The following is a 7,929-nucleotide window of genomic DNA, read 5'->3' on the forward strand; positions in this document are numbered from 1 at the left end:
ACACATGGGGAACTACCAGCTACGGTCATGACAGCCCTCACTATTACTGCAGCTCTTCAATATGCTGATTCATCAGACCCTGACTAGTAATATGAAATTCTAAGCTGCTGCAATACTTTGCGATTAAGGGGCACTATTAAAAGCAATAGCTCTCTTGTTCGTCTTTCTCTCTGGGGTGCAACTGCAACGAGTCAGGAAAATAATGCCTGCGATGTGGGACCAGATTACCACTGACTGGAATTACCTTGTGGAGAAACATCTCCCTCCAGCTATGCCCATCTGTCAGACAGCACATTGCATAACAGCTGCACAACCACACAGCCTCACCAAATTCGCATACAGCAGATGGTGCTGGCTACTACTGTTATTATGAATATCTAGGGCTGAGCTGAAACTTCATTGATTTCTACCTTTGTGGTGAAAGATGCCATTTGGTGAGTGCAAGCTTGCCAAGAAAATGAATCCCTCTGAGATCTGCCGTTTGCCTGTGTTCAGTGCACCTCACCGAGAGAAGGATAGGTTACGATCAGGATCCACAGGCAGGCAGCTGAGTTTGCGTCGCCTGAAGTGGCTGCAGTAAAAGCTCGGCCATTATGGAATGCTGCAGGTATGCAAGGTCCAAAGGAGGGATGAAATACGAATGGAATACAATATTACTTTGAGAACTTGAAAACATCCTTGATTTTCCTTACAAGCCTTTTTGTAAGCCTGTTTTTTCTTCTTTTTCTTTTTTACTCTGTTTTGATCCAAATTTGGGAGATAAATTGTTTTGAAGACTGAATGAGCCTCGCAGGCCACTGACTCTCAACAATAGGGATGGCTAAATTGCATTTGGACTACTACTCCTATGATTTCTTCTTTGTGTCATTCTCAATAGCTTCACATATTGAAAAATGTCAAGTTTTATATTCCAGAATTTTTATTCACTACTCACCTCCAAAAACAGAGGTCTAACTTTACCATTACAAGTGTTCAATCGTAATATTTGTTCCCAAAATCTAAGATATCATTACTAATGCAGAATAGAATTACAAGTCTATATTTGACTGAGATTGCGGCCTTTCTTGTAACTTTTTATATCTTTTTACGAATTGATAGTTCTACACAGGCCCAAGGGAGGATGGGCTAATCAGAAATGCCCTCACAGAAATGCCAAACTGATCAAACTTCAGATATTCCATGAAAAACCCCCCAACATGTACTAAAAGTACAAAATGTGCATAATTTGGCTGAGCTACAGACTGGGTATGTCAGACAAGCAACCGAGGCACAACTCCCCCTAATGACATGCCCTTAATGGAATGGAAGTTTTGACCTGCAGTGTGACAGCATCACTTGAAGAGAACAGTGCGACATGCCGAAAGAGCCATTTCTGTGTGCTACTTTTAGACACATGCTGACTTAATAAGGAGGTGTCAAAAGTGTTAAGCAGACTTTTCTAATCATCTTTGTCTGGTTTGGATTAAAAAAAAGAACTCAAGGAAACTTTGGAGGAATACAGTAAAGGCTCATCTAAAGAAGAACATGAATAGTTCGACTGGTTAAAAAAGGAACCCAGTTTTGTGAACTATTCACTGGAGAGGTTGTAGTCATAGTGGTGTACGGAACCCCGCTTACCTGGCTCCGCCAGGTTTCGCAGGTGGGGGGAGACGATCCGTTCCTCCCCCTGGAATCCTTGATGGGGGGGGAGGCAATCCGTTCCTCCCCCCTGGAATCCTGCCCGGCCGGCTCCGCTCTGTGGCCAGGCCGTGGACCCAATGGCCAGGCCAACCCGCATTGGGGCCCCCAGCTGCTACCAGGCTGGTGCGGACAGAAATGGCGACCTGAGTAGGGGATGCCATTGGTGTCCCTATGCAAGCCCATGATAGGCTACATAAATATTTATGTAGCCTATCATGGCTAAAGCTGGAATGCAAATGGCGTAGGGGATGCGATTTGCATCCCTGCTTTAGCTGTGATAGGCTACGTAAATATCTACGTAGCCTATCATGGGCTGGCGTGGGGACGCAAATGGCGGCCGCTACGATGGCCACCATTTGCGGCTGCAGCAGCCCAGCAGCGGCTGGAGCTGCCGCCAAAGCCCCAGCCACAGCCAGGTAGGCTCCGTTTCGCATGGCTTTCGCAGGGTGGTGGGGCAGGGGGCTCTGTTCCGCCATGGATTCCGGGGGGCGGAATTCACTGGAATTCGCCCCCCCTGAGATCAGTGGCAGAATTCGCTAACATCCCTAGTTGTAGAGCACAGAGAGCTGGGATAATAAAAATGGTTATGAATTCTCAGTTATGATGGTATCATATACTTAGCATTCTATGTACAAAACTGAAAGGGAATTAAACAGAAAATAGAGATATGTTTCATAACCAATTGTGGTCATAACAAATTGTGGAAAGTTCTTGGTGGTATGGGGATACCAAGTCATCTTGTCTGCCTCCTGAGGAATCTGTATAATGACCAAGTAGCAACAGTAAGAACAGACCACAGAACAACTAGGATGGCGGAGAATTCCACCACGGATCTCGATGAGGCCGAATGGCAGCACATTCAGCCCCCCAAAACCCATGGCAGAATGAAGCCCCCCACACCCGCCGCCCCACGAAAAGTGCGTGAAATAGGGTACTCACCTGCTACCATTCACATTGCTCTGTGAATGGCGGCCGCATCTGCGGCCGCCATTCGCTTCACCATTTTAGCTATGAAAGGCTATGTAAATACTTACGTAGCCTATCACAGCTAACGTATGGACGCCATTTGCAGAGGTTGTGATAGGCTATGTAAATATTTACATAGCCTATCACAGGGAAAAAAAATGAGGGAACGCAAATGTCGGCAGCTACAGCAGCTGCCATTTGCGTTCCCTTTTTCTCCATGATAAGCTATGTAAATATTTACGTAGCCTATCACAGCTAAAAAAGGGGACGCAAATGGCAGCCGCCGTAGCCGCTACCATTTGCGTTCCCTTTTTTTTTTGCCCTGATAGGCTATGTAAATATTTACATAGCCTATCACGGCAAAAAAAAAAAAGGGACACAAATGGCGGTGACTACGGCGGCCACCATTTGCATCCCTGTGCAGCCCAGCAGAGCACAGCCAGCCATCAAGGATTTCGGGGGGAGGGAGGGACAGAGCGCCTCCCCCCCACGGATGTATGAAATGAACCAGGTAAATCGTTTTGTACATCCCTAGGAACAATGGACTGGTTTGAGATTGGGAAAGGTGCACAGCAGGGTTGTATACTCTCACCCTACCTATTCAACCTGTAGGCAGAACACCTCATGCGAAATGTTGGGCTTGATGAAGCCAAGGCTGGAGTTAAAATCACTGGAAGAAACATTAACAATCTCAGATATGCAGATGATACCACTTTGATGGCTGAAAGTGAGGAGGAGCTGAGGAACCTTATGACCAAGGTAAAAGAAGAAAGTGCAAAAGTTGGGTAGCAGTTAAACCTCAAAAAAACCAAGATTATGGCAAACAGCTTGATTGCTAACTGGCAAATAAAGGGAGAAAACTAGGGATGTACGAAAGGCACTTACCTGGACCCGCAGCTTGCTTCGCGGTGGGGGGGAAGTGCTTCGGTTCTCCCTCCGAAGTTCAGGCCGGGGCGGGAGGCGCCTCGTCTCCCAGGCCGCGAAATACAAAAGTGAAAAAAAACCCACACCCGTGATAGGCTACGTAACGATTAACGTAGCCTATCACGGCTAGATTTCCAAAGTCAGCCGTGATAGGCTACGTAAATCGTTACATAGCCTATCATGGGTGACTTTGGGAAGAAAAAAAAAGTGTGTACGCAAATGGTACATAAAGATTTACGTAGACTACGGCGAAAATAAGGGCAACGCAAATAGCGTTGCCCTTATTTTCACCATAGTCTACATAAATCTTTACGAAGTCTACCTGGGCCCAAATCAGGAACACAAATGGCGGCGCCCATGGGCGCCGCCATTTGCAAACACGCTTTTTTTTTTTCAAAGTCACCCGTGATAGGCTACGTAACGATTAACGTAGCCTATCACGGCTGACTTTGGAAATCTAGCCATGATAGGCTATGTTAATCGTTACATAGCCTATCACGTTTTGTTTTTTTTCTTTATTTTGTAATGGCAGCGGTGGCAGCCGGTCAGAAGACCGGCTGCCGCCCCCGCCCCTGCCAAACCGTGGCTGAACCACCACTGGGACCTGCTGCTGAGAGGGGCATTTGCAGGAGGTGAGTCCCATCCTGGGGGGGCAGGGGGGCAGAGAATTTCACCGCCAATTTCGGGGGGCCGAATGCGTTGGCATTCAGCCTCCCCGAGATTCATGGAGAAATTCTCAGAAATTCTCTGCCATCCCTAGGCAGTGACAGACTTTGTCTTTCTAGACGCAAAGATTACTGTAGACGCTGACTGCAGCCAGGAAATCAGAAAACGTTTACTTCTTGGGAGGAGAATAATGACAAATCATGATAAAATAGTGAAGAGCAGAGACACCACACTGACAACAAAGATCCACATAGTTAAAGCAATGGTATTCCCCGTAGTAACCTATGGCTGTGAGAGCTGGACCATAAGGAAGGCTAAGCAAAGGAAGATAGATGCTTTTGAACTGTGGTGTTGGAGGAAAATTCTGAGAGTGCCTTGGACTGCACGAAGATCAAACCAGTCCATACTCCAGGAAATAAAGCCAGACTGCTCACTTGAGGGAATGATATGAAAGGCAAAACTGAAGTACTTTGGCTACATAAATGCCCTCACCCCGGCGCCAGCTTGTCTGGCTGAAAGGGGGGGCCATTGCGGGCGGGTGGGGTGACAAGACGTAGGGGCCTTTGACTGGTGCACCCCAGTGGCACCACCATGCAGGGAGGGGCAGGTTGAGCTGCCTTAAACTCAGCTCCCCCTCCCAATCTCAGCTCTCTGTCTCGACGCAGCTAAAGAGAGTTACAGCTCCGCCTGAAAACGAGTGAAGGACACCTGCCTGCTGGAGATCGGCTTCGTTGTTGTTCCAGCCTCCCGGACTCCGCGTGCAATCAGCGCGCCTAAACCACTCCACGTTGACGCTTGCCTCGACTCCAGCGTTGCCGGTGCTTCCGGCGGGGCGCTCGCGCTCTGGCGTGGCTGCCTCGGGCCCAGCAGCTGCCCTGTTGGCGGGATGGGCTGGCGTTGGTGGCAGTAGGCGCTGGGGAGCGGCGCCTGTCGCTGTGGGCGGTTGTGATCCCCACAGTCCCCGGTGCTTGCGGCGGTGGCCCGCCCGCCCACCCCCTTCCTTCTTCCCACCTTTGGCTCGGCGCGCCTACCCGGCCCCGGGTTTGGTGGCGCGCGTGGCTGGGGTGCTCTGGCCCGGGCACCACCCCCTCCTCGGCTGGCTCGTGTGGGGTCAGCGGATGGCCCGGCAGCTGCGCCAGCGGCGTGCACCCGGGTGCGGCACCCATTACCCTTCTCCCATACGGGGGCGCCGGCTCCTGCGGCTGTGGCACGCCCGCCCCCTCACTTGTCTTCTCCTCCTCAGGCGGTCGTGCCTGTGTCCCGCTCCCCTGCGGGGCCAGCGGCATTGATAGCGGTGGCACACCTGCCCCCTTGTTCTGCCTCCTCCCCGGGGTCGTGGCATGCGAATGCTGCCACGCCCCTGGGGCGCTGCCGCTCGCAGCGGGGTATGTGAACTTGGGCACCACTCCCTCCTCGCGTGCCTTGCCGCACCGGCAGTGGCGCCTGTGTCAGCGCCGGCGGCAGGCATCAGGGGGCAGTGCCTGTGCCTCGCTTCCCTGCGGGGGCGCTGGGGCTTTCGGTGGTGGTGCACCCTCCCTCCGTCGCACCTTCTTCCTCCTGCGCTGCCGCGGGCCCCAGGATTGCCTCCCTCAGTGCGTGCGTGCTTCTGCGCCACCCCTCTGGGCCGCGGTTTGCCTCGTCGGCGGGAGCGCCTGCCTTTCCAGCGGCAGCGCGCGTTCGGGTGAGGCGCTGGTTGCTGCTGGCGCTTGCTGGCATGCGAGAATGCCAGCGCTCGCGTCCGCAGCATGCCCGCCCGCCCCCAATTAGCCGGCTCTCGGTGCCGCTCGGGGAGCACAGCGCGCTCGCGGCGGCGGCGCATGCACCCCCCCCAAGACAAAGCAAACACACACACCAAACAAAACCAAACCAAATAATAATAATAACAACAACAGTGGTGGTGATGATGATGATGATGATGATGATAATAATAATAATAACAAATTAAAAAACAATGGGGGGAAGAAGGGAAAAAGGGGGGGAAAGAAGAAAAAAAGAAAAGAAGGGGGGGCAAGGCAGTGCCCTGTGTTCAGGCCCGGCTCCCGTGGCCATGGGCCCTTCCCGCACCTTTTGGGAACCAGTTTTTGCAATGGGCGACAATTGCCCCCTCCCTCCACACCACTCACCTCTTTAGTCATTATCGGTCGCGGAGTGTGGCCCTCCTATCTAGAGGTGCTCCCCACTTCCATCCCAGCCTTAGCTTGATCTCGGGTCTGCAGATCTCAAGGCCTGTGGGGTGTTATGTGTTGCCCTCGAAGCCCAGTGTGTAGCCTCCTGCTGCATTTACTTCTTGGGGTGCTGGTTGGAGTGTTGGACTGGGTCTGGCACCCAGGCTATTGCTTCTTTCTCACCAACATCGTGCCAAGCTTAACCCATCTTATACATCTTGCCCCCCAAGAAAGGCCAAGGTAGAAAGAAAGGGAAGGGTAGGGCCCCGCCTCCACTCCCCAAGAGACCGCTGCCAAGGCCCAATTCTGAGTCTGATCAGGAGGCAGACCCGGTACTGGCATCAACTCTTGCTCATTTGGAAGCTGATGAGTGTTCCTCGGGGATCTCTCCCCCTCCCCTGGTCAGGCCTTAGAATCTCTCGGCTGTCCAGCCCAAGCGAACATGACAGCAGACTCAACGCTCGCTACTACTTTTTGTTTCAGCTCGTCTGAACGCTCTTGAAGCCTCCACTTCTTCTTCATTAGCTCTTCCAGATGGCTCACCGCCCACAGTTGATCTCCTCCCTTCTGCAACCTCCTCTTCCCCGAGTGCCCAAGCATCAACATCTAAGGTACCAGTCAAGGATCAGAGCACCATCTCCTTCCTTGTGGTTTTGCCCAGGCGACACACCACAGCTGGGGCGGTCCGCCCTCCTGGGGCATCTCCATCAGGAGCACTGCAGGTGGCATCATCTTCCTTGCTCCCGGGGACCCAGACGCGGTTGCCTTGGATATGGGTGAGATGACTGCACCTTGCCCCACTTGTCCAGATGGGCGACCTGCAAGGCCGTGGGGTTGCTGCCTTAGCTTACCTCCCTGGGGTGGCTGGCCCTCCCAATGTCACCTGCAACTTCGTCAGTCACACCCCACAGTAGCCCCAGCCGCTCAACTCAGCATCTTTGAGGGTTCTGCTGGATTAACTTACGATCCCTCGCCCTGCACTCGCCCGCTTGGGCATCCACGTAGGTGGCATATCAGATCCCTACGCTAATCTGGCAAGTTGGGATGCCACCAGGGCTACTCCTTCTCCTAATGGCTTTCACCTGAGTAGGTGTGTGCCCGGCTTACGTCGAGGCCTTTCACAGGAGGGCCGCCATTGACCCTTCTCTGCGCAGGAACCTGTTGGACAAGGACCTTCGCGCCACTTTTGACTCCTTCCCAGCCTGTCCGGTGACAGATCTGGCAGTGGCCACATTCACCAGGCTGTCTCCCGCAATGGCCCTTCGCCTATGGTGGGTCCGCTGCTTCAGCACCGCTGTCTGTGCTGGGAATACAGCCCCAAGGGTGCATACTCCCAGAATCCGTGCCTTTTCTGTCATGAGTGCTCCCTTATAGCAGTCAGTACTCATCCTCCCCTTGTCCAATGCCTGGGGATGGTAGGGTCCCCCCCTTGGAAAGGCCAAGGCAGTAGGAAGCTCTCTTGGGCCCATGCCCAGTTAAGTTGGTGCCGCTACTCCGACTTTAAGATGCTACCCCAATAGGGGGAACA

Source organism: Heloderma suspectum, chromosome 5, assembly GCF_057233095.1.
Source record: "Heloderma suspectum isolate Gila_16-S chromosome 5, 16-S_ref, whole genome shotgun sequence".
In the NCBI taxonomy this organism is placed as follows: domain Eukaryota; kingdom Metazoa; phylum Chordata; class Lepidosauria; order Squamata; family Helodermatidae; genus Heloderma; species Heloderma suspectum.